The sequence below is a fragment of the Columba livia genome, chromosome 1 (genome assembly GCF_036013475.1).
Source record: "Columba livia isolate bColLiv1 breed racing homer chromosome 1, bColLiv1.pat.W.v2, whole genome shotgun sequence".
Taxonomy (NCBI): domain Eukaryota; kingdom Metazoa; phylum Chordata; class Aves; order Columbiformes; family Columbidae; genus Columba; species Columba livia.
The window spans coordinates 149,511,527-149,537,930 of NC_088602.1; the positions used below are offsets into that span (position 1 = coordinate 149,511,527).

Genomic DNA, 26,404 nt, shown 5'->3' on the forward strand with positions numbered 1-26,404 from the left:
AAGTAGAATACTTATGCCTCATATTGAATTTTTCTTATTTTTATGACATATTTCAGAATATTAGCTACAACAATATGAATTATTGCAAGTACATTAACCACAGACATAAATAAACAAGATAATGTAATGTGCGTATGTGTTAGGAGCATTTTACCACACTAAGCAAAAGAAAATCTGGTAATCAAAAGTAGTTATCCTACTTATCACCTTAATTAGCAAAGCACTTGCCATGACCTACAGTCCTCCTCTTAGAGAGACCTTCAAATGTCTTTTATTGTTATACAGTTGTGGTGTTGGTTTTCTTTTTCTAAGAAATGTACTTGCGATATTTTTTATTGTACAGGACGTTATGTTTCTAGGTTAAGGCAAGAACTTAGGTTTTCCTTAAGCTACAAAAAGGTAAAGCACTGGATGGTGTGTAAGAAAACACACTAAAGATAAAATTATGAAATAAGTGGTTTAGATGATTGCCTGGGGAAAAATAAATAAATAAATAAATAAATATATATATATATATATATATATATATGTATACATATATATAGAGAGAGATTCTCACCTGAAAAGTACTTTACTACTAAGGTAAACAGAAAAGCCTCATCTATTAGCACACAAAAACTAAGGTGAACACAGCCTTTGTGATACCACAAATACATAGAGCTAGCTAAAAAAGGCTTTTATCTGCAGACACAGAGGGAGGGGAAAAGGTACATTCGCATTCACACCAACCTGCATTTTGCTACAGCGATACTTCAGCAGTAGCGGCATTTCAGCCTGCAATTGTTATGATTTCAGCATCACAAAGGTTGCCTACTGCCTTCCCCTGCTGATGCAAGGGGAAGTCCTGGGGCCAGATTCCCCCCAGCGCTATTCTCTGAGCAGCCATCGAAGACACCGTGCAGCGGGCTCAGCTCCTCGGTGCGCTCTGACCGCTTTGCCTGGGAGAGTGACACCAACCCTCCTAAACACGGTGACAGATTTGCAGCCACACTTGGTCACCAGCATGACACTGGGCAGTGCTCAAGGTCACCGGGCAGAGCTGAACCCGGCATGCCCAGCACTGCTGTGTCGCAGCAGGATCAGCTGCACAGAGCAGAGGGACTTCCAGTCTCATGAGATGAGGCCAAATCAGGTCTGCACCCTCCAGCCCACCTCCCTCTTAGCCTGAGCCTTCAGTAAGGACATCCCAAACCTCAGCCTGAACCTCACCCGCTAAGTTTGGCTTTGAATTGCAGGCACGCACATAGGTATTGCACTTGCTGTATTCACCAGCTGCATTCCAGAGAGCCAGCAGGATATTAACATTTACAAGAAGCCTAGGCTTTAAAAGATTCAGTGAAAAAGCCTTTCAGAAAGCTGGCTTCTTGGAAGCACTGCTCTTGGCTCACTAGTGTAGAGGGGTCAGGCAGAATGAATTTCAAATCAGGCTTGTTAACCAATAACTGGTTTTCCACCTCCAGGTTTCCTGAATGACTGCACTAACTTAAAATTAACTACACTTATCTTTAATTCCCCAAAGTGAGAAGTACAAACCTGCAGGATGGGGGGAGGGAAGGAGTTGAAAATTATCTGGGAGAGACTGGGAGAAAACATCCTCAGGAGTAAAAAAAATGCATGTTCTCTACACTCCGGGACACTTTCTCATGTCCTGCACCACTGCACACACATACATGCCGCTGCATACCTCTGCCATCCACCCCCACAGTCCACAGCTATCCCAGCCCCCTCTAAGGGCCTGTAGGGCATGGTGAGTGCCCTCCTGGAGCAGGTCTCATCAGACTGCATGGGACACACAAGAAAATCACACACACAGAGACCTGTGAGGCTGCAGTGGCCAGAGCAAGGCAATGGGCAAGGCAAAGGGAACATGTGCGTGCATCCCTTACAAACCAAGGCACACCTTTCAGCTGGAGGAAGCTGGCGTCATAGGAAGGCAATTGTGTTTCTCTTCAGTAGCTGTGAGGAAGGGCAATGAACCTGTGATGGCCTCAGTACAGAGTGAGGGGATATGCCACATCCACATAGCTCTGCCAATTTTGCAGCACCATCCCTGAAGACAGCTTCCAGTAGAGAGGTACCTTGAAAACATCCTCCTCCTCCTGTGACTCATGTTTGAAGCACAGCAAGCCTCATAAGTGCTTTTGGTAACTTACTTACACTAGCTGAGGTCGATCTGCTCCAATGCTTATTATTGCAGGTTTGTCCAGATTTATAATTACAATGGTACTTAATATGCACAGGACAACTAAGCACCTGACCACCAGCAGCAACTATTTGACAAGAAAGTGGAGACAGAGACTTCTCTCTGACTCAAGACCACCCAGAGGGTGAATACAAGGAGAGGAAGTGAATTCAGAAGTGGAACCTGCTGACATATATCCAGTGGCTTAAACAGCTGTAAGGCAGGAGCTATAATGAACATGGGGGTTAGGAAGGGGGTAAACAGAGAAAAATGGAAACACGTAATATAATTTTTTAGGAAAATGGAAGGAAACAGAAAAGCAGAACCATGTACGGTATTATGAGATCACAGAATCACTTTGTTTGGAGAAGATCTTAAAGGATCACCAAGTCCAACCATTAAGATGACACTTTGTGCATCAGGTGGAACTGCAGTGCTTTAAACAGTCACTCATAACACTGAAATGTAAAAATATAGTCAGTAATGCTGTTCCAAGTCAGAAAAATCACTTAGCTTTTTCTTTGTTTGGAAGCTGCATAATATGAATCGTCAACAACAACTCAGAAAAGGGTTGGGGCACGGGGGACTTGCTGTGAGTGGCCCCTACAGTGAGGTACCAGCCTGATGACAACCCATTATCAAGCAAGATGATGCAGAAGTATGAAAAGCTCCTTTCCCTGAAGAAAGCATATTTTACAGCATCTGGTACACCATGGAAACAACAGCTCAAGTGGGCTGACTGCTGCACACCCAGAAAGCTTCTTTGTTTATATGGCGGTCACCTCCCTATAGGGAATTTGCATTCTCCCCTTCCTCTGAGTGTGTAGCATCAGCTGCATCTGTGGGTAGAACTACCCGCAAGGCCAAATCCTGCTCTCAGGGATACAATTCAATCCCTATAGAAGGGAACAAGATTTGGATCTACATCAGTAAGAGTGAAGTCTGATCATTGACAGCCATCTATCTCAAGATATCTTACGCTGAGACTTCAGCCTGAGCAGCACATACATGAGAGGAAAATTGGAACTGGAAGGTGTAGGTCCACTGCTGAATGAGGAGGGTGCCCTGGTGATGGACAATACATAGAAGGCAGAGTTAATGAATGCCTTCTTCGCTTCTGTCTCTACTGCTAAAACCAATCCTCAGATGTCCTAGAGATAGAAGAGAAAGTCTGGCAAAAGGAAGACTTCCCTTTGTTGAGGAAGATCAGGTTAGAGATCGTTTGACATCCACAAACCCATGGGCCCCAATGGGATGCACCCACAAGTGCTAAGAGAATTGGCAGATGTTATTGCAAAGCCACTCTCCATCATCTTTGAAAGTTCTTGGTGAACAGGAGACATGCCTGCGGACTGGAAGAAAGCCAGCATCACTCCAGTCTTCAAAAAGGGCAAGAAGCGTGACCCAGGAAACTACAGGCCAGTCAACCTCACCTCCATCCCTGGAAAGGTGATGGAACAACGCATTCTGGACATCATCTCCAAGCATGTGGAGGAAAAGAAGGTTATCAGGAGTAATCGGCATGGGTTCACCAAAGGGAAATCATGTTTAGCCAACCTGATAGCCTTCTATGATGGTATGACTAGCTGGGTAGATGAGGGAAGAGCAGCAGATGTTGTCTACCTTGACTTCAGCAAGGCTTTTGACACTATCTCTCACAACGTCCTCATAGGCAAGCTCAGGAAGTGCAGACTGGATGAATGCGCGATGAGATGGATCATGAACTGGCTGGATGGTAGAGCTTAGAGGGTTGTGATCACTGGTGCAAAGTCTGGTTGGAGGCCTGTAGCCAGTGGTGTTCCATGGGGGCAGTAGTGGGTCCAGTCCTGTTCAACCTGTACATCAATGACCTGGATGAAGAGATTGAGTGCACCCTCAGCAAGTTTGCCAATGACACCGAACTGGGAGGAAGGGCCAACACACCAGAAGGCTGTGCTGCCATTCAGCAAGGCCTGGACAGGACACAGTCCTGTGTGATCTTGTCTGAGTGAACCTGCTTTGCAGGTAGGTTGGACTAGATGGTCTCCAGAGGTCCCTTCCAACCCCAACCATTCTGTGATTCTGTGAAAGGGCTTCAGAAAGGACTCTGTTGGCTCAAATATCCTCTTTTTTCAATAGATTCTGCCATGGCAAGACACATCCTTCAGCAATTTCCTCCTTATTGTATATTCACCTTGCTAATCCCTCACCACAAGGAAAGATCTGCAGCAATGTTATTTTCTCTCCTTGCTGACAACAGGTGTAGGCACTTAGCCAAAGTTTTCAGAAAGATGCAGTAATGCCATGCATTTTGATTTTTGGGGTGGCTAACATGAAGCATATCCAACTTATTCTTATCAGTTGCTCAATATTTGCAGATTTTGTGGCTGCAAATGGGGACTTAAGTGACTTCAAGCTTAAGTTCAAGCTTAAAGTGACCCAGCGTCAAGGATGCTTTGTAACATTTCCGCTTGCTGTAGATGGAAAACAAATCACATGGTTTATAAACTTAGCTATAGTCCTTAAAAGTCACTTGATAAAATGATTTGGAGGTGGCCACATAGTTGGGACCCAGCAGATGCATGGTCCTGACAGTAGCTCAAAATTTGGACCCCAAAGAATGCACGAGGGTAGCCCTTGAACTTTATAGTGCACTGAATGCTAGAAAAGCTACTGATTAGTGTAGAGAGCGATGCAGTGTGCCCATCAAAATCTGCTACAAGTGGGAAACATTACCCATGCAAGAATAGCCAAGGGAAAAGGTCGTGGCTTTTTTTGTTCCTTTTGGAAAAGTGTCACGTATTACCTGATGTCAATCACTTACCAGATGAGCCTGGATTCAAACCTGTGACTTGGAAGCCAAAGCTGCCACATCTTATCACTTGCCCCATATACGCTTCACCCTCACCACCCCATAATCAGACATGATGTTCTGTTCCACTGCCATATAACCAAAGCACCATTGTTTCAGTGCACACTGCACATCAAGAGACAAAAAATCTATACAGTTATTTATGGTACATAATGACAATGAATGACGTTTATGGATCCGATTTTTAGTACTTGATGAGCTTCACATGCCTTTTTTCTTTAGACCACCAGGAGAAAAAAAAACAGCCGCTAATAACCTAGTACCCAAATTGATTATTTTTTGTAATACAAGCTAACATTTAATTAAAGCAACCTTGCATCAGGCTGCATCCCACTTTGAAGGAATGACCCCAGATTGTACATCATTTCCAGTAATAATCCCAGTAAACACACTAGGATACCAGCAGACAAGAGGAGGAAAACAGCATGAACTTCTAACCAGCCTGATTCTGAGCCATGTACATAGTTTGTTGCCTTTGATCGTTACCCTTAATGGTTGTCCTCTGTGTGCAATTTGGTTTAATTTATGTGTATGCCATTTCAGATTTTTAAAAACACATATAGCCCTTCCAAATGTATTAAAAACAGCCTTCCTACCCTTAATAGTTATTAAGAGAGGTTAGAGTTATGTAATTAAGTTAATCCTCATCTGTAAAGGCTAATTAACTGAACACTAATTGAATCTGCATATGAAAATTTGGACAATGTGTTCTCATTACACAATTAAAAATAAAATTACCTGAACTAAATACCAAACAAATTGTAAATTTTTTTTTCTTCTGCCTTTTCAGGTCTTGAATAAAAGCTAAGCAGGCAAGTTTATTTCTGTGTGCTGTGTTAGCCCTTGCTGTCTGGAACAAGGAGCTGTCATACCGGTGTTTGGAGAAACTGGTCCTTCCCTGAAAGATGGTTGTCTTCCCTCTTGCATGAGCTCTCCCTTTTTCTATGCCCTTACCCCATCTGCCTTTCATCGCCCTCTTCTCCTCTGCTGTCCACCACCTGCCCTGGTCAGAGAGAGCAGAAGCTCTTGGGATCGAGTCTGATCACCCAAAGGATCAGATGGTATCAAGGTATCACTTCAATGGATCAAAGGATCAGACGGCACAATAAGATTCAGCCATGCTGATTCACCACCCCAAAGCCTGCATAAAGCCAGCTCAAAGCCACCTGGGCAGTTTTGGCAGGGCACTACCCTTTCACCCCCCAAAGATCACTTCCCAGTGAAGTCCCAAGGACAAAACAGCCTCATCTCATTCTCCTCTGCCTGGGAGTGCCTGCATTACAAAAGCAAGACAGGTTTTGGATCCTTTTCAGCCTTTGCTTGAGACATTTACTGTTTAAAACTGGTTTCCAAAATGGAATTAAGAAAAGCACATCATCCTTTCTGGTATTTGCTGTCTCTCCCCATTAACCAGGTTAATGGCTGATTCTAATAGGCTGGTAACTGAAGAGTCAGCGGGAGGGAGGGGAAGCCAAGCAAGTAAAAACAGAATTGTGAGCCTGACCTCGATAGCATTCAAGATTTCGCAGTGCATGGAACACACACAGTCCTCAGACTTCCTCACAAACCCCACCACACATTTTTAACATTTTAGTTATAAGCACCAGCACTGCATAAGTGGCACAGCTGGATGGAGCAGCACAGCCAGTTTACAGTCTCTCGGGCATCACTTCTGTCCCGCTGGGAACAACCTGGCACCCCTGCTTCATGGCAAATACCTAAAGGAAAGAGGGTAGAAGAATGGAAAATGGGATACAAATCATGTTCTCTTCCTTTTGGAAGATAATACATTTTCTAGGTGAGAAAACAGTGGAAGATGTACACAAACTTCAGTAACACATTTGGTCTGGTGGTGTGCAAATGGTCATCACACCCAAAAAGATGACGATCAGAATAAGAATTGAGAGATGGTAACCATGCAAGCTCTAGGGAAATTAGTATGAACTGAGCTGAAAGAAAAAGTACAGGCATGAAAGGAAGAAATCCACAGATTTCTCAAGGATCAGTCTCAGGACAAACCTTGTTCAATGTTTTGAGGACTGACTGGCACAAAAAGCAGACAGACCTTAGTGCAGTACATTAATGATTCTGGGTTGAAAGGCAATTCTTTCCTCAGAAGGCAGAGAAACTGAGATTGTCATATCAGAAGAACTGGATGACCTAAAGAACCTGAACAACTGCAACAGAGGAGAGTTTTTGGTTGAAAGAAAATCTTCATGCCCTTAGAGGGACAATGTAAACTCCAAGAATTTCTGTACTAGTAGATTATTGTTTGAAAATGATAGTGAAGGGAAAAAACCTGGATGGACACATCAACCACAGGATAATGATGAACAACAAGTATGACGGAAACTACAAATGTAGAATATCTGGGATACAGTTTCTCCGAAATGCTGCATGCAAATCTGGTGAGCCAAATTCAAAAGGAATGAATTAAAAAAATTGAATGAGTGGAGAAAAGGGTTACAGGGATCCTCAGGGAACAGAAGGCCTGTCTTACAAGTAGTAATTAGGAGAGTTCATTTTAGCAAACCAAAGGTTCATTTTAGCAGACCAAAGGAAGGAGACATGCTTGCCATCTATAAATGTACTGGGAGTAATCACCAGGGAGGGAAAAATATCTATTTAATATAAAGGCCTACATTACTAAAAGATCAAATGACCATAAACTGGCCACAGATAAATGCTGCTAAAAATTAATGTTATTGACTCTCAAAGTAGTAAGGATTTTAGAACAACTTCCCAGTCAGAATAGCAGTGGCGAGATACGCAAGGAAGGTTTTGAGGCACAGGAATTGATAAAATGTGGATACTTAGAAAAAAAACGGAGAGTAGGATAAATAACCCGGTCCATCTATGCCAGCCCCTTAAGGTGACACACAGCCACTTCCAGAATGAGACTCTCCTCTAGTGGAAAAAAATGTACTGTGCTTGCATGTGTGCACACTGCATTCACACTTCTAGTTGATTCACCTTAACTTTCCAAAGCATTCACATATAGATACGGTCTCAGACGTTATTCTGGCACGTTGAAATGAGATTCTCATTTTCTTTTTGTCTTCCTATTTTCAATCTCATTTCGCTTTACAAACTTAATTTCCACAACATTTCTGGGATGGTAGCTAAGTGCCCATCTGTCACAGGTGGGGAGTCAGAAGTTCACAAGATTAAACAATTTCCCAAATGCAATCCAAGAAGTCAATGGTAGAGCCAGAGACAAGTTGCAGGTTTCTCAGTCCTCCTTCTTGGTATCTCACAAAACCACTCCTTCTCTGCCACAGAAACACAGACAGTATATGAGATAGGAATATCAACAAATTCGATCTTTTTCTGAGCTTTCAGACATACCACATGCCTGAGGCTTCAGAGATAGGCAAGAGGAAAACAACCCTACATACATGCTTAACTCCAAAATGCTTTAAATAGAGCGAGGTTTCTTCCTCATCCAACCACTGGCTTAAGATTCAATTACCCTTATCATAATATGCATAGCTACAAATGCAATTAGTCGTAAAATTATCCAGTCCCTCAAATTATTCCAGCTGCTGTATTCGACTCCCTGATTCTTGCAATCATGAATTCTCCAGACTGGCTACAATAATATTTCTTTTTATCTATTTGGAAGTTGCCTGCCATTAGCTTAGACCTTGTTTATATCTTCTGCAGAGCTATAATTGTGACCTTACTATTTTTTATTAGGACTGTTGTCTGGATAACACTTAAACCTGCAGGGCTCTTTTTTTACTTAATAGTAAATGTCACAGAAGACACCTATTCACTCTGCAAGGGACCTTTATCAAAAACAGAAAACATGTCATTATGAAGACATGTACAAAGAGAAATACAATTTGAGCAATGTCTGTTCATGAAAGGCTCCATATGAGGTCTTACAGACTCACTGCAATTTCTGATCCTGTGATAAACATATATTTATAATAAGTCAAGAAACTAGAAAAGGGGAAATAGTGATGGATTTTTTTTTACTAGACTATGTAATTTCCACTAAATCTCTTCTAAGTTGTCTTCTTTCCAAACTGAGTGTAATTCTCTCCTACAGAATATCTTCTTCTATGTAACTCCAGTGGATCGCTAACCAACTTTGTTGCATTTCTTAATATTACCATGTACTCAAATTACGACAGAAAAACAGAGAATTACAGTGCTCTCTGTAGGAGGGAATTCATTGTGCAAGAGAAGAATATGCAAGAGAAGACCATTGCAATGTGTATTTTCACTCTGTGCTCAATGTCTCTCAGGTTGAACAGCATAAGCATGCAGCACATCTTACTAATGGTGAATGAATTTTATTTTGATTTTTCTTTGCTGGCCTCCCTTAAGGGAAGCAAAGCAGTAATTGCATAATTTAAAGAAATGGCAACAACTTCTGTAGGACAGAGAGACATGCTGGCTAAATCTGAGGAAAACAAACATTTTGGGATTACTCTCACAGCACTGAACTATGGGGCAACAAACTGGCATTTGGAGAAATGAAAGTTGACTTCTTTCTCAAGAAAGGGAAACAGGGACTCTTTTTCCTCCAAGGAGAAGAGTGCAAACAGATTTTGAAATAGTTACTGGAAAAATTACGTGTCCATGTGCAAATTTTGCATCTTCACCTACCAAATTAGGATGACAGTGTTTAAGTTTTCTTCCCTGATGCAAACTTTGGGCTATTTCATTTTGATTTAACTCAGTTGTGCCTAAGTGGATACTATCTAGACAGGTGGGTTTCATGAAAACCTCAGCTTTAGGAAGCAACATCACTCATTCAGTGGATGATAATATCTTGCCCTCCTTAGAGGCACTTCCCTTGTAGGGTCTCTGCCATTGTTTATGAACTGATTATACAAATCAATGACACTTACGTATCTGTGACCACCAAGTTTGAAACTACAAAACATGCATCTGAAAAAACTCCAGCTATGTTCAGTACCCAGATTTTGACCTTTTATTGTGATGACACCGAGACACAAAACAGTGCCCAAATCAAAGCACTAGGCTGCACACAGGATATTCCATCAAGGGAAGAGACCTGGAAGGAGCATTACATGTGACAGACATTAATCATGCCACTTAATGCATTACTAACAGATACTAGGACTATTTCTGTACTTTAACATAGCTGGACAAGCCCAGCTTCCTCTTGTCTAATTCCCACCTTGTATGGATGCAGGCTCTCAAGCATGAAAGGAGAAAAATGTCCCTATAGATTGTAGTGGACTCTGATGCAGAACAGAGCATGCTGCTATCTGTAGCATGGAAAGGCCAGGCATATGACAGGCATCTGTCACACGGCACCTTTGTAAAAGCAACAAGGCTAAGGGCAGACAAGTCAGCCTGACACACACAAGCCTTGAGGTGAGCCCATACATTCAACAGGGCACAAGGGGGCACATGGCTGCTGAGTGACGAGCACCTTCACCCTGGCCATGTGAACGAACAGTGGTGTTCTTCATCCTGCTCCCATACTGACAGTCCACTGGGTAGGACAGACCCTCCATAAACCACTATGGACAGAAATCCATTGTCAGATGCTGTGCAGAATAATTTTATCTCTTCGGGAATAAGACAAGCTTCAGCTCCAGACACATTACACCAGGCAGTTGACCTATTATAAATTACTATTTTATTTCTAACAAAATCTCCTTGTTTTCGTAGGGTAAGTTACTCTTCGTGTTCTGCTCTGAAGCCAAACACTGTTTAAGACCCAAGCCACCCATGTGGTAGCTGGTAGGATCCAAGCATGGAAAACAGACACTCTAGAAAGCCGTATCAGGCCTTCCTGGAACAAGGGATTAGGAGGAAGACAGATGGAAACATGCAGTGCCAACCCCTGTGTGGGCTGGAGAGAGGATCGCAGAGAGCAGTGGGAGCTGAGGTAGCATGAGGAAACCAAATGGGAGGCTGCAGTGAAACAAGAATTTGGGATAGCCCTAGGGATCAGCAAGGGCACTGGCCAGCACCCTGCATGAGCACAGGTGAGCACAGTCATAGCTTCAACTGTGCCGATTTCACAGAGAGAAGAGCTTGATTTTGGAGGTGGGGACTGAACTGGCTCATGTCAGCCATTCAGTTCTGTTTCTAGATCACCAGTCAGGGCTGGATTCTGCAGAAGCATCAGAAAAAGCACCTTGTTGAATCCATCTGGTTTCCTTTTTTTTTTTTTTTTTTTTAAATGAATGATGCTACACACCTGCAAATACCAGATATTTTCCACAGGAACTGATGCATTTAGCTGCCCTTTCTTCACAAATGCATTCATCTGCACCCAGAATAGGAGAGAGTGGCTTGGCACGCTCATTTGATACAACGGCTATACAGAATTAGATGCTTTGGCACAAGGCACCAAGTTGAGAGCGACCACTGCTCCTCCCTCTCCCTTTGAATTAACGACATTCCCAGGGAATTGGGCCACCAGCAGAAAGTAACCACTGCCTGGGACAGAAAACAACTTTTTCATCACACCCTCTCCATAAATCAACAACCTGAAGGGACTGTAGAGGAAAACAACAGCAGTGGACAACAACACAATCAAGTTGCTTATGAAGACATCATCTCAAATGGAAAACTATCAGCACCTGCACTGTACTACATTTCTTATGTATACGGTACCAAAGTGCCACCACCTATAGAGTTCCGGATTTGCACATTCCTGGCTCTGAGATGGTCCCATACTGTAATTAGTAGTTCCAAGGTAGGGGCTTTCTCCTGGAGGTCATCAGAGAAAAAAGGGGCCTGTCTCATAAACAGTAAGAAATCAAATTATGGGTTATCCACTCTAGTGAGACCCACCTAGAGTACTGAATCCAGCTCTGGAGGCCTCAGCACAGGAAAGACATGGGCCTGTTGGAGAGGGGCTGGAACAGCTCTGCTGTGAGGACAGACTGAGAGAGTTGGGGGTGTTCAGCCTGGAGAACAGAAGGCTCTGGGGAGACCTTATTGTGGCCTTTCAGTACTTAAAAGTGGCCTATAAGAAAGATGGGGACAAACTTTTTAGCAGGGCCCATTGCAATAGGACAAAACATAAATATTTTAAAATAAAAGAGGGTAGATTCAGGCTAGACATGAGGAAGAAATTTTTTACAATGAGGGTGATGAAACCCTGTCCCAGGTTGCCCAGAGAGGTGGTAGATGCCCCATCCCTGGAGACATTCAAGGCCGGGCTGGATGGGGCTCTGAGCAACCTGATCTAGTTGAAGATGTCCATGCTCATGGCAGGGGGTTGCACTAGATGACCTTTGAAGGTCCTTTCCAAGCCAAACTGTTCTGTAATTCTGTGATCTGAAGGACAAATTCTGCCCAGAAGTAGGAATCAAAATAATATGATGCAGCCAAGAAATGGTGCTAAAAATGTAAACTGACATCAGTTTGCCCTTGGTTTGTCTCCCAGGAAAAGGGACGGAGGAATGACTACTACAGAATGGGGCATCCACTGAAGCTCTGGGAAATAAAGGTGTGTCCCACCATATCACTGTGGGAAGCGGAGCACCCTACGAAAGCCACAGAGAATCTCCTGCTGGTGCAAAATCTGGCAGCACCCTACTCTCTGCTGGATTATCTCTTAACCCACAACAAGAAGGTGGATGGACTCCTGATCTACTGCCAGGTCCCCTACGGGCTTTCATAGAGACAGGACAGTTTAGGGGCTGCTTAAACTTTAGGGATTTAACTGGGGTTTTTTTTTGACCACTCTAAAAATTTGGCCTCTCCATCAAGAGGGCAGCACCTCTTTTTCATTCGAGATCAAAATTACAGGGGTTGATCTCAAAGTAAAAGTAAAAGCAAGACCCAGATGAAGACCATATGTATCTATTTCTCTGACTCTTCTGCTAAAATTTCAAGCTAAAGTGTTATACACAGATACCCCTAGTTATATGTTAGACTACGTATGTATTTATTCATCGCATCCTCAGGTTATTTATATGACAATACAGGATGCACAAAAGAGTCAGGTTCTCCAAAACAGAGACAAATACCTCACTTCCTGTAGAACAGGTCATTTCTAGAAAATGATAGATGAATTTCAATTAAAGGAGCAGATTTGAAGCTGGACTTTTAGTTTTGTGACATGCCAAAATCTTTGTGCCTTGTAAAGAAAAACACATGATTAAGAATGTTAACAGCCTCTTTTTACAGTAGCCAGTTGTCAGAGGAGGTGGGAGAAAACAAACCACACAGAAAACAATTGCCAATTTGTGGTCTTGACCATTTAAAATGGATCCCAAAATAGTCTGCTAAATTGTTTCACCCGGAGCAAAATTACCCATGAATACATATACATGCACACAAAAACAGCATCTCTTGACGCAGTGCTGATGGTGACTGCAGTCAAGGAAGAAGCGTTATTGCATTCCACATTGTGAAAAGACCACAATGCAGTAATTATTCGGAAAGGTTTTCACAAAGTACAATTATTAAGCTAACATTATCCCATTATTGTTTGTTGCTATGGAGATAATATAATCAATATATTTTCTGGATTGATTTTTCTTAATACTACTAGCACATCGCACAATATAGCAAGATTTAACTCAATGCATTAACTGATTTTAGTTTATGATGGGCAAAGTCTTGAGGCAATAGATTGCAATCCATCTCACGCCTATTATTCTAATCAAGACACTTAATGTCAAAATCTCTGCTGCAAAAGTAAGTTTTCCCTGTTGAAAATGAGAAAAAGGATAACAAATTTCTCTGAAGAGACACAATCTTTCAAGCATGATTTTAACAATTATTTTTCCTAAGCTAAACAAAAATTACCAGACTGACTACAGTAGTAGTAGAAAAGCAAATTCTGTTTGAATACTCGACTTAAGATGTTTATTTATTTCAATGGGGATGTTTTGAGGCATTGTCCTCCTCCCTGTGACACAAACTTTTCCTGCAGCAACAGGAGGCTCTGAGAAGGCAGCAGTGATTGCAGCTCTGAGCCACAGCCCATTGGAAGTGGACGCCGTTGGCAGACTTGCCATCACCTCTTTCTGCCCAAGCCTGGAGAAGTCACTCGCTACCTGCTCCCATGCCCAGCAAAGACAGCGGGCATTCAACCATTGGTCTCAACAGGTGGTGAAGCAAAACTGTTACAGCCACAGCCCTCAGTTTCCTTGCCCCTAAAACTGCGAGAACACTTCCTTTCTTCCAGGTCTGCCTCTGCAGATGATAAGCTTTTAGCAAATCAAGCGACTGTTCCTGGCTTAGGATAGTGGTTAAGTCTGCACAAACCTGAGTCTCATATCTTTGCAAGACAGTAACATAACATATTAGAGACCTCAATTCTGACACTGTTGTTTCAGCCTGCTGCCTCTCCCAGGAAGAAAGGGGTTCATCATTGTGCAAGATCTCAAAGCCTCTTAACATATATTTGCCCTAATTGTCCGTAGAAGGGTTTTAACAGGTCTTCCCCTCTCATATGGCCATACTGGGGTAAACTGCCTTTGTCTCAGTCCCAGAGGTGATCATATTTTGTGAGTAGGCTCAGACCAAAATTTAGAAGTGCAGCAAGTTAGACTTTGCATAGATAAATAATAAGAGTTCTAGCACCATTTGAAACCAACATCATCTATTGACTCATGTGAGAATCACATGGTTGCACTTTTAGGTGCCACAGTGTGGCTTTAGCTGCCTTGGGTTAGGCACCGATATGGAAGCATTTTGGCCACAGAGTGTACAACCGCTTGCATAAAATGTGAAATTATTAATCACAGTAATCACAGAAATTTCATCTTCTCCCAACACTAAAGGCACCAGGTTGGGTGGTCTTGTCTTTCTACTCAAAGTGGGTTGGGGGCCAGTAATGTAGCTTTTGGACTGGCTGGAGGAGATCCATCTGGAACGATCATTCACAGATTAAATATGTTGCCTATGCAACACATCTGGCCCTTCTGGCCCAGGGGATAAGCAATAGAGTTTGGAATACACGTTCACAAGCCACCCCCTGTAAGACTGCTGCGCTGCCGCTTGTCGGGGATTGGCTCAAGGAGCGTGGACATGAGTCCACCAAGCAACTGTACGAGCAGAGCCCATTTTAGTTGACATAAGTAGGCCTTAGTTAGCTTGTCTATTAGGCCGTGGGAAAGGGGGGAACGGAAAAGTACTAACTAAGGCAGGGTCAGGATATTTTTGAAGAGATAAGAGTCAGAAGAATGTGGGATGCGCATAGCTAGCTAAACCCAAGTAGGTGGAGTAAGTAAATGTGCTTAGCCTATTAGATAGAGACAAGTATGCATAATTATGGTATTTGGTATAAATGCACGCTATCTCGGGCAATAAAGTTGAAGTATGCTTTATCACTCATATTGAGTCGGCTGCATTTCTTCCTCCGTCCGCTCGGGTCTGGAACTCTGATGGGATTTCTCTCCGCAGCCGCTAACCTAAGCAGAGCTAGGGTTGGTTTATAAGCCACCTCTGTTCCCCTTGTCCTGCATGGCACAGCTCATTATGTTCCATCACATTTCTCAAAATGGCTCTGAACTGCTACGTGGGCAAGTGCCACAGTGTACAAGAGAAGCACATATGTAAGGTTGCTGGCTTTCCCACCTTGTTCACTTTTATGTTACTTTATAAAGGACTTTTTCTGCTGGACAGGGCTTAGACAAGTAAGTACGATACTCATTCAAACAGGCTACTGTCACATGTGCAGCCTTGAAGGACACTGTCGGCTAGCTCATCAGCGCAATAAAGCATTGCTTAATACACATCAGTGTTTCGAATATGAAGAAAAATTACATTTGTTTCAAACCACTGATTGCATGCTGTCGACCACAATGCCTTATCATGCAACAGCCCAGAAATTCTGCAAAAATAAAAACTCATTTAGCCGTAGTCAGTCAGTTTTGGTAACAAGAATGATATAATTACATTCCTAAGAAATTGGCCTCAATAACAGAGAGACAGCACCGCCATTAAATTGCTGCAGGCCTGATTTTACCACTCTCATTCATACAGAGTAGAGCCTACCAGCAAGACCCCCTTCATTTCAGTGCTCAGATACTACTTTGCAAAAATAATCAGTGTCCTGCTGCAAAGGTTGAGGCTAATCACACTTTGTTTAGTTACATTCTGTAATTGCTCTGTGTCTTCTTCTAGACAAAAATCACTATTTTTTTTTTTTAATTAATAAAGTCCCATAGGTACATATATATATTCAAATATATATATATATATATATCACTACTCCACAACACAGATATTGAATTTTGCTGCTGGAGGTTGAACTGAGAGACAGCAGAGAGTTCTGCAGCAACAAGAGTCATGACACAGAAGCATCTGTCAAGGGGGAATCCCATCCCTGCTGCAGGACTTCTCCTTCCTGTGTAACCTCATCTAGGTGTTCCTGCTCCAGCAGGGGGATTGGACTAGATGACCTTTCGAGGTCCTTTCCAATCCCTAACACTGTGTGATTCTGTGATTGTGATTCCTGGAGCTCAGCTTTGCCAGCCCTGCTGTCCCTGGTCAGTACATTAACCCAGCCTGACCTTCTTGACTTTCCCTCACATATACAACAGATCCTTAATGGGAACAGGGAAAGGACAGCCCCTTACACAGGTCACACCACGGTGCAAAAGGCTCTCGCAAACCTCCTCTCTCTGCTAAATATAATTTAACCTGAAGCACTTTGCCTGCAATTATGAAAAAGAAAATCAAACAAACGTGGATTTGAGATGGGATACTGGAGGGAAAGTTGGTACCGCTGTGTGGCAGGGCTCCCTTTGCAGCGCTGTGCTCTGGGAGACGGGAGCTGTTCAAATGTTTTGACAGAACATGCCGATTCCTCGGGAATGTTTTTATTCTAGTCGATGTGCCAATTCTGCACAGATTTCCAGTGGAAAGCAGGCAGACAGTCTGAGTCTGCTGAAATAAAGCTATTTCACCCACAAAGAAGAAAAAGTTGCATTTTCAGACTATTTTTACCCAATTGGTGATTAGTCAGTTCATTGTATTGTTTTCAATTTTACTTGCAAACTCTATTTTCTAACAGGCTTTAAAGACAAGCTAAAAGGCACCAAAACACTGTAGAAAATTAAACTCAAGCAAAAGATTTCAGAGGACTATTGAAATATAGGTCTGCAGGTATACAGAGCACAGGGAGAAACAGGGAAACCTGTAAAAAAAACTTCACACTGAATTAATAATGTCCTTACTAGAGCTGCTTAGTCTGGTCCTGCAAGAACCCAAATACCTCCATATTTGCATTTGCAGTTGTCTTTCCAAAGCTTTCTTTTTCCCTTTTGCCTTAGACAGTTATTTATAGGGCTGTTATAATTTGAGATCTGGTCTTCTTGTGGCAGGTCCTCCATCCAGGAAATGAAATAGCATTAGAAAATTAAATCTCACATTTATCAGGTCTTCAGGATGGCTCCCTGGGGCATCAGGAAAAAAAAATAGTGAAAAATCTAAACACAAATGTAAGATACTTGCGTAGTTCCTAATTCTATCTGTCATGAACTCTATGGGTGTATTTATTAAAACAGAGACCCCTGGTATAAGGTCACCAACTGTAGGTTTTTTCCTCAAAGCTCTCCCATTTCCTCCTTGTCTGTGATCAAGCATCTTTTCCATCCCATCTTGGCTGCAAGGTGCTCCTGTCCAAGATTCCTCAGACATGGACCACAAAGAAGGACAACTCAACCACCACCCTTCCTCCAGCTGCCTGGCCACGTGCTTTGCACCGTATGTCATATATTGCAGTGTATTAACTGACCAATGTATATTTGTTCATCCCTTTGCAAGCTGCAGCCTTTGCAAAAATCATGTATCGATCACACATTTCCTGTTCATACCTCTTTGTACTTCTTTGCTGGGCCAGCCTCTAGAGCCACAAGGTGCCTTATCCTAGCTAGGGCTTACCGCCTGCTCTTCCCTCTCAATATATAGACATAAAAGCAAATAGAGGGAAATCAATGAAGATTTTGGGGTTCCCCATCCCCTTTTCCTGTGTTTCCAAAGGGACACTTCCCTCCAAACCCTCCTCTTGCCATTTATCTTCTTCCTTTTCTTGAGTGGAACATAATCACCAGGTTTAAAGTCACACTCACCTTCCTAGAGAACACTTAAACTCCTCATCACATGCAACTTCTTATGGCTTCTCTGGCCCAGCTTTCACTAACCCTACCTAGGTCGCCTCTGGCATCATGCTACCTATGAAAAGTTAGCAGCTTTGCATATGTCAAGAACTGGGGAGAAAGTAGTAATAATAATAATAATAAACATATATATATATATATATATAGTGCACAGAAACTATGGAAGCTCATAAAACAGTAAAGACTAATTTGCAATCATTTTAGTGGGGTTCTGCATAGTTTATTGTGAAAATATGTATTTGAGAGTATTTTAAATATATATAGGTTTCAGTTTCTTTTTCTCTTGCTTATATTCTGTTTTTCTTGTCACAGAGTGAAATAAAAATCACTGTTGTTCAGTGAGTGTGTTGTTTTTTTTCTACCTGAATATTTAAAAGTGCACCAGTGCAATTGTTCAAAGAATATTTCACTTTTCCCTCTGCATTATTAGAAATCATCTAAAATTCATGGAATATTTAAAAATTACAAAATGAAAGCAGGAAAAAGGCTAGTATCATAGAAATATAATGAAAAGTTAAAAAGAACAAGCTCAACCCAAGACTGTATCATCCGTTTCACTGCATTGCATTGTGGGAAAGAAAAAAACAAACCAAATCAAACAAATAAGAACAGTTTGAAAAACTTATTTTTAAAAATACATGGCTTTGTTTAAACTTCCTGTTGATTTATTTTTCCATTTCCTTTAAAAAAACAAAACCAAACCAAACAAATAAAAGAAAAACCCCACAGCCAAGAGTGACTTCTCAAACAAATCTGGTTATAATTCAACTCTGGTTGATTCTGGTTTTCACATCATCACCTACACTTAGACATGGGCTGAGGCCTCTGAGGACATGGAGAATTCGATTAATTTTTGATCTTTATACCTCTCTGGAAAGATTGCTCTTTTTTTACACTTCTACGTCTTTCTAGGCAACTTGCATTTCTGGATCAAATTGCATAAATGCTTATACCAAAAAAGAGCTCTCCAGAAAATAGTTTCCTTTATTTCCGACAGATTAAGTGAATCCTGACCATGCAACAGCTTCTTTACATCTGTCCCACATCTGCAGCTATTGAAGGCTTCACAGCCCTGCCCCAGTCCCCATCCTGTATCTTTTCCAGCACTGCATCCATTTAACTGTGGGCTATGACTAAGACCCAGATTCACACTCAGTTCCCTCTTCAAGTTTCATCTCTGCTTTCTGCCTGGGGAGGAGAGCCCAGAAGGTCATGAGTCTTACAATCAGACAAAGCTACCAGGAGGTGATGCTGCCTAAGGCACAAAGTAGGCAGCCAGAAGACAAAACACGGTGAATACCAAGGATTTAATGGCACATGTTTGAACAGGCACTTCTCCAAAGCCTTCTACTACTCATTTGAGCATAAAGCCTTGCAGAAACTGAGCCCAACTAGCTGCAGAGGATCAGACCCACAGCAGCTGCACCTTCCTACTCTCAGAAAGGGTGAGGGAAGTGTTTTCCTTGCCACCTTTTCAGGATGACTTGCTCTACAGAAGGCCAGCTTCTGATCTGAAGAGACATGCCATGCTGTAAACACTTCTAGCGGAGCTTGGGTTAGCAGCACTTATAAGAAAACCCTAATGAAAATAAATTGTTATGTATTTACCCATATGCTGAAGAGCATATGGCTAATGCATTCAGACACTGCTAATGAAGTTAAGACTCAGCTAAATTTGTTGGCTCATGGATAACAACTGTTCTCAACAACCAATCTGAGCCTGCTATAATTTTAGCATTACAACAGATACCTGGCCATTATTATATGTACTGATCCCGCTGACGCAGAATAACTGTTTTTCTGAATATGGTTTTCTCCACATCTCAGTAAGAAGGTGAGTAGCATATGATGCCGCTAAACTCCAGATTTACAAGTAATGGGAGCAAGTTATAATTTCTTTTCAAACAACAGAGATTGCTCTTATTCACTGTAGCACCGAGTCTATTGCTTGGGTTTTTTTTAATTTCAAGGACTAAAAGATTTTATTTAGTCCAATTCCGTTCTCTTCAGGCCAGTGCCACACTGAGGTGACTACATCCAAAACTGAAGACAATCATGCCGAAGAAATATTTCTGTGTTTAAGTCCATGTGTAGAAGCCCATTAAGTTTACTACAACAGCTACAGGAGTCCTCCTATTTAGTCATATCACTCATATGCAGCTCAAGGTGAAGGTCCCTGCTTCTTGTGGGAATCCTACTCCTTGTGCATGATTGCAGGGATCCTGGAGTCCAAGGTAAATTCCAATTTAAGTGATTATGCTGGGTCTGTATGCTACCACCATTGCAACTATAAATTATCTTCATTTTCTTAACCTAGCTACTGTGCAGCATGGCTAGTTTATCTTCGCTGTTATTACATGTTATGCCAGAGGTGGCTTTAATTTAGCAGTACATGCTGCTTAAAGAGTGGGCTACATAGCAAATTCCAGAGGGTTATGCAATGCACATGCAAGTATAGTGGTCAAAAGGCATGACACCTGGCAAATTTCCCCTATACCACTCTTGGGAGCTACATGCCATTTATAATGTAGACTTCTGCTCTGATGGATTTGGTAGACATTTCTTCATTGACCCCAAAAAACAACGGTTTTGGTCAAGGATGGAATAGGACAATAGAGAAGTGTCCTTCAGTGCTGTTATCCTGGGGACTCACCTTACACAGACACTTTTATTTATAGATCAGAGCTAGGCCTGGCATTGATTCACAGATCCACTTGCTCTGTGACTATTGCCTAATCATATAATCTCCCTTCTGCCTTCAAACTCCCCAGATTATTGAAGACAGTAGTGATATCAGCCTCCCCAGATCTACCACAGTCCCCAGAGAAGTTGCTCAAGGCATTTCACCGTAACCTGAAAAAGCAAGACCTGTGTATTGCAGAATACCATCTATGTCATTTTGCAGGTGAGTAAAAAGAGGTAAAAGCTGAAGCAAAAGAAGGAGATTTGCTTACCCAGGAAATAAATATTTGCCTCACTCAGACTTGGCCATAATCACATTGCGAGCCTGGGGAAAGCCAAAAAATTATTGTAGTCTCCTCACTCGCTGTGCTGCCATGGAGAACATCATCCCCGTTCCACTTAACAGGTAAAGCCCTCCACATACAGCTGGCAATTGCATCAGCCACTGCCTCTGCACCTCACAGTGTTTAATAAAACAAGTATAAAGTATGCCAAAAGTAACGACCAAAACATGGCTTAAAGAATAGCAAACCTATGATGTTGCTTGTCAATAAAGTCTACATCTCCTTCTAGGGGCAACTACTGAGGTCCACAGGAAACACGCAACCAACCCTAAACCGAAAATAGATGTGGGAACTGTTCTGGGAAGAAGCCACACAGGCAACACGCCATTCCTTGGAATATGAAAGGGACCTGTTTCTTCTCTCAAAGGAAAAACAGTATAGTCTAAAAGAGAAAAAGCATCTGTCATGACCACAACCACTGTCATAGCTTGGGCCCCCATTATTCACAAGCAAAGCAGCAATGATTCACCTCCCTTTTTCTGTCATCTAAGACCTGCCAGTTGCTTTGTGTACCCTAAATGATGTCAGCAGCTTCCACAAAGGTTATTTAAAGTTGGCATCACTTTCAGGGATACCTTGCAAACACAGCTATCAGAAACATCAAGTGCAAAAAAGCCTCTAAAGAAGGGTCTCTGAGGAGTACAGCCCGCTCCTCCAAAGGCAGAATCACCCTGCTGAGATCCCACAAGCTCAGGGAGAAGCTGGGGTGAGCCACAGCACAGCCCTACCCAATGCTTTTCTGAGAAACCAGCAGTCTGGCTTCTGCCAAAGGGTGAAAATAGAGTTTAGTCAAGTGAGAGTCAGCTAATTGCGATGTCTCGATTTCCTGCATTAGGTTCCCACAAACAGATACCGCACTGACTTTGTCAGGGTATCTGACAACACTAACATCTGATCAAAGGAGGCAGCACAGAGTATCAACTGAAACTAGGAAAATACGCATATTTGAAGGGAAAAGAGACTGGCTTTATAGATGTATGAATATACACATAAAACACACCTAACCCCAGGTTTCCTGACACGTTGCAGACTGTGACATGGCTAGGTTTAGATCTGCACCACAGGTATTCATGTCACATGAAATGCACAGGCCTCCTTGTCAAGGAGGGGTTCCCCAGAATGTAAGAGAAGACCTGGAACACCCTGTGAGGTTTGCTCGGGCAGTCAGCAGCCCATGGTGGACACACACAGCCGACTAGGGGAGATAAAGCCAGGTTGGTTGGTGATGCCATGGAGACCCTGTTTGCTTCCACACAGAGCGCTCTCAAGTTGCAAAACACTCTCCCTATCCCCTTCCTCTTGTCTATCTGTGTGAAGAAACACAAAACCATATGCAGGCTTTCACTGTCAATGTAAGCTATATTATTCTTGTAATTAAATCCAGGTCCACAGCCTGAGAGCTCCTCTTCTTCCCTTCCCCCTTTCCCCTCCTCTTTGCTCCCCTCACCGTATGCCTCTCTCCAACCTTGTTTGGATTTACATGCTGTGTCATTAAATTCCAGAACTGTAAACACTGCAGCCTCTCTAAGCACTGATGCGCTGCTTTCTAGGCTGAAAATTAGACATGGGGTTAATCTGATTCCTGCAAGGACTCTGCCTTTTATTTTTCTTTACATCCAACTCTGAGGATGTTTTTGGTGGATGCCTAGTGGAAAAAGATCATGTTTGCTCTCTGCTTCCTCCCTGCACTCCCCCATTCCCCACTCCCACCCATCAGCCATAAAACAACACAGCCCAGCCAGATCCCAAACCGAATGCAACACAAAGCAGCCACACAGCCCCCACTTCCATTCAGCAGGAATGGGCCGCTCCAGGGTAGCCCAGAATCTACAAGTAGGTCATACAGAAATAAAGAGAGTATTCTGTCCAAGCAGAGAGGGGCTAAAGAGAGGGATGTCTTTCATTAAATGCAAGACAGGGATACAAGCACGCAGCCAGTTAAAAGCATCCCTGGATCTTGCGAGGAGTAACGGGAGGAAAGCGGCACAAGATCACACCATTATAAGGACCCAAAGCACATCACCCAACTGCACACAGGGTGCAACTGCGTATCCTGCCTAGCATGTACCAAAACAAGGCAGCCAACCACACACCTACCACTGCCCCAAAACAGCCGCAACGCCAGCCCGAGGCTGCAGTAGCACTGCGCTGTTCTCTGGGAGGCTGAATAGGGAGCAGTGCACACAGGTACGGTACCAGGCATATGTTGGAGCCAGTGACATGGAAAAACAGCATAGCTGTCTTCTTAGAAAAGAGATGGGAAAGGGGGAGAAAAGCACAGCACAGCCATAGCAACAGGTCAAGTGTTTGCCGCGATTCTTCGGGAGGAAGCATAATGCAGCGCATGTTCCATCTTGGTTTCCAGAGCATATGTCACGTAATAAAATCATTAGCCTGGGAATTAATAGGAGAGTTTTGTTTCATTTTTCTGCAACCTGCTTTTCCGAAACCCATGCAGATCCCTCTGTGAAAGTCCATGCTGTGTATACCCTTGTGTCTCCCATTACGCGGTTTTCGCAAACAAACCTCACATTTTTCCACAGACTGGTAGGAAAAATGCAGTATATGGAGAGGTGGGGGAACAGTCAGGAGTTTCTAGTAAAACAGCTGTCTGTCTGCTGCAAGTCTGCTTGGTTATTGGGAAAATTGAACATGCTGCTTTTTTTAAACAGCCTAATCATATTTACTATTACATCAGACTTGCCCACCACAAATTGTTCTCATGCAATGGAAGAATTTTTAATGTAATATCTTGGACTTGGATAATTTCCCAGCTGCAGAACTCCAATAATTTTCTTTCTTCTCATTTTTGAGATAAGATGATTAATTTGGACGTGTTTTAGTTTCAGGGTGCGATTATCTCTTTTATTGTACTTGAGAGAAAAGGAGTAACTTAGAGCAAAATAACAAATCAGCTCCTGAAGTCTGTTTCCCTGTGATGGAGATAGGTCTTTCCTGTTGCATTTCCCTTAGCCCCTTAACTTTCAGCACTTCCTTTCTCAGAGACACTATATTAACAGCAACTCTTAGTTTACTCATAGAAAATACACTGTTCGAGAAATCCCTGAAATAACTCTTTCAAAAAAATCTCACAGTGAAAACATTTTCTTGTTTGAGACATGCTTGAAAGTTTATTGTGACATCACAAGCCAGCACTGTTGGTCAAATCCTGCTTGCATTGTTCACTTATTTTCAGGCACGCTTACAGAAGAAGAATAACAGCAAAAAAGAGGGGGGACAATAAGGCCTGATGCTCTATTGACATATACAGTGGAGCAAAATAGGAACCTCTGTTCACTTCAGCAGAACTGATTTACACCCAAGTAAGGGAAAGACAAGAAAATCCTTGAATTTATGCCACTACAAACTGAGAAGTACTGCTTACTCCTACAATTTTGTTGATATTTAGTGTTTTTTCTTAAATCCCCAGGTCCTAGATTTACTTGATTATGTCAAAGGGAGTCCCTCTCCTCCTTTATTTTTTCCTTAAGTTTCTAGCAACCATATTCTAGGAAGAAAGCCTGAAACCATAAGATGAAGACAATTTTTGGACTAGAAGGCTGTATATGAGGAAGCGTTTTGATTTCCCTTTCTCTTCTACATCTCACTGTTGTCCAGGGATTTTCAACCTGTGTGGATTTGCAGACCAAATAGGACACTGGAAACATATCAATTCATTCCTCTTAGTCACCAGTCATTAATTCCTCTGAAATAAGTGTTCATGGGTTGAAAACCATTAGTCTGATGATCTAGTGGGAGTGTGTCTTGTGGATTTTCCCTGCACAACATTGGCAATGCCGAGGAGCTGGCATATTTAAAAGGGAGACTCCCTAAAAAGCCAGTTCAGTGAAAATACATGGTTGTATAAACACGCAAGTGCAAAAACTTCTTAACATTATAGATGTAGCAGCAGAACAAATCAATGTTTCGCTACTTCCTAAATAAAAAAAAAGAGTAACCTCAGCCACCAACCAACTGCTGCTCATTGTGCCCTTCACAGCTACACCCCAAAAATCATCCCCATACCCGGGAAGGTGATGAGCAACCTCTGTTTCTCCCTGGCTGGGGAAGGGAAAGTAGAAGCTCTCCTCTACTGACTGCAGTGAGAGCACTTGTGCTCCAGAAAACACTCTTGTAGAGAACAGCCTGCAGTATAAAAGCAGCTCTCCTATTACTGGCACGTTGCTATGGGCACTATTTCTACGAAAGCAGCCACAGTAGCAGGTCCAGGAAACACAGCAAAATACATGAAGGAAGAAAGAAAAATAACAAAGAGCCTGGACTCATCCCTGCATGTTCCTACCGGCAGTGATAGGACTGTAGGGTAGACGGACAGTGAAATGTGGTAGTGCTGGACATATAGCCTGGTGGGGCTTGTGGTTTTGCATCACTCTATTTAAAAACCATATCTGGAATTATTGTTTCTTGGTACTCCAAGATACAATTTCATAGCTACCTTTAATTTTTTTCTTTGTTCGCAGAAGTTAGTAAAATCGAGTTTATCTTTTCTTCATTAGCCTGCTTTAATTCAATGAATGCAAATCTGACAATGAAATTTGCTTAACAGATCATAGATAACAGTTCACAAAAACTTTCTACTTGTACACTGGTACTGGGCAAGCCTATCTACAACATATCAAAATAACTTACTCTCCAGGCACCTTCTTCTACAGCAAGTGTTAGCAGGTGACTAATAACTGGATTTTGTCATCAAATAGCTACAGAATCAGTAGTTTCATGCCATCCAGCTGAATTTAAACCAGAAGAGTGGGAATGAACTGGTACTGTATTCCACACCACCAGCATCTCCTGTATGTTAAAGTCGCCCTGTCAATTCCAGTTCAAATTAATCAAAAGTGGATCAAGTCTACCTTTCATGCTGTTTTCTAAATGAAATCATATGTACACATAAAACCAGTATTTAAATGGGTTTTACCTAATAATAAGTCAGATATTGACAGAACAATCACCATGAAGACCAACGTAAGAGGCACTATATGCTTGTTAATAATTTAAATCTCAGCATGGATACTGAGGAACATGCACTTAAAAGAGGGAATTAGGCAGCAGCTGGACTTAGCCCAGATTTCCTGAAAAGGTGTTGGACTGTAACAGAGACACACTAGGGAGATTTTACTGCAAGATCCATCCAGAAAAATGGAGCTCCTCATGATTAAGAGATCTTGGACCCTCAGAAGCATTGCTGAAATCCATCAAGGAACATAAAACTAGTAGTGTTAGGAGACTAAGGAGATGGGTGAGA

At 42.3% G+C, this 26,404-nt stretch overlaps 1 protein-coding gene across 12 annotated transcripts in view; it reads right to left on the minus strand.

The window, feature by feature from the left end:
• Nucleotides 1–26,404, minus strand: part of TBXAS1 (thromboxane A synthase 1) — a 249,428-nt gene that overhangs the window by 153,135 nt on the left and 69,889 nt on the right. The gene's annotated exons all lie outside the window — the stretch shown is intronic.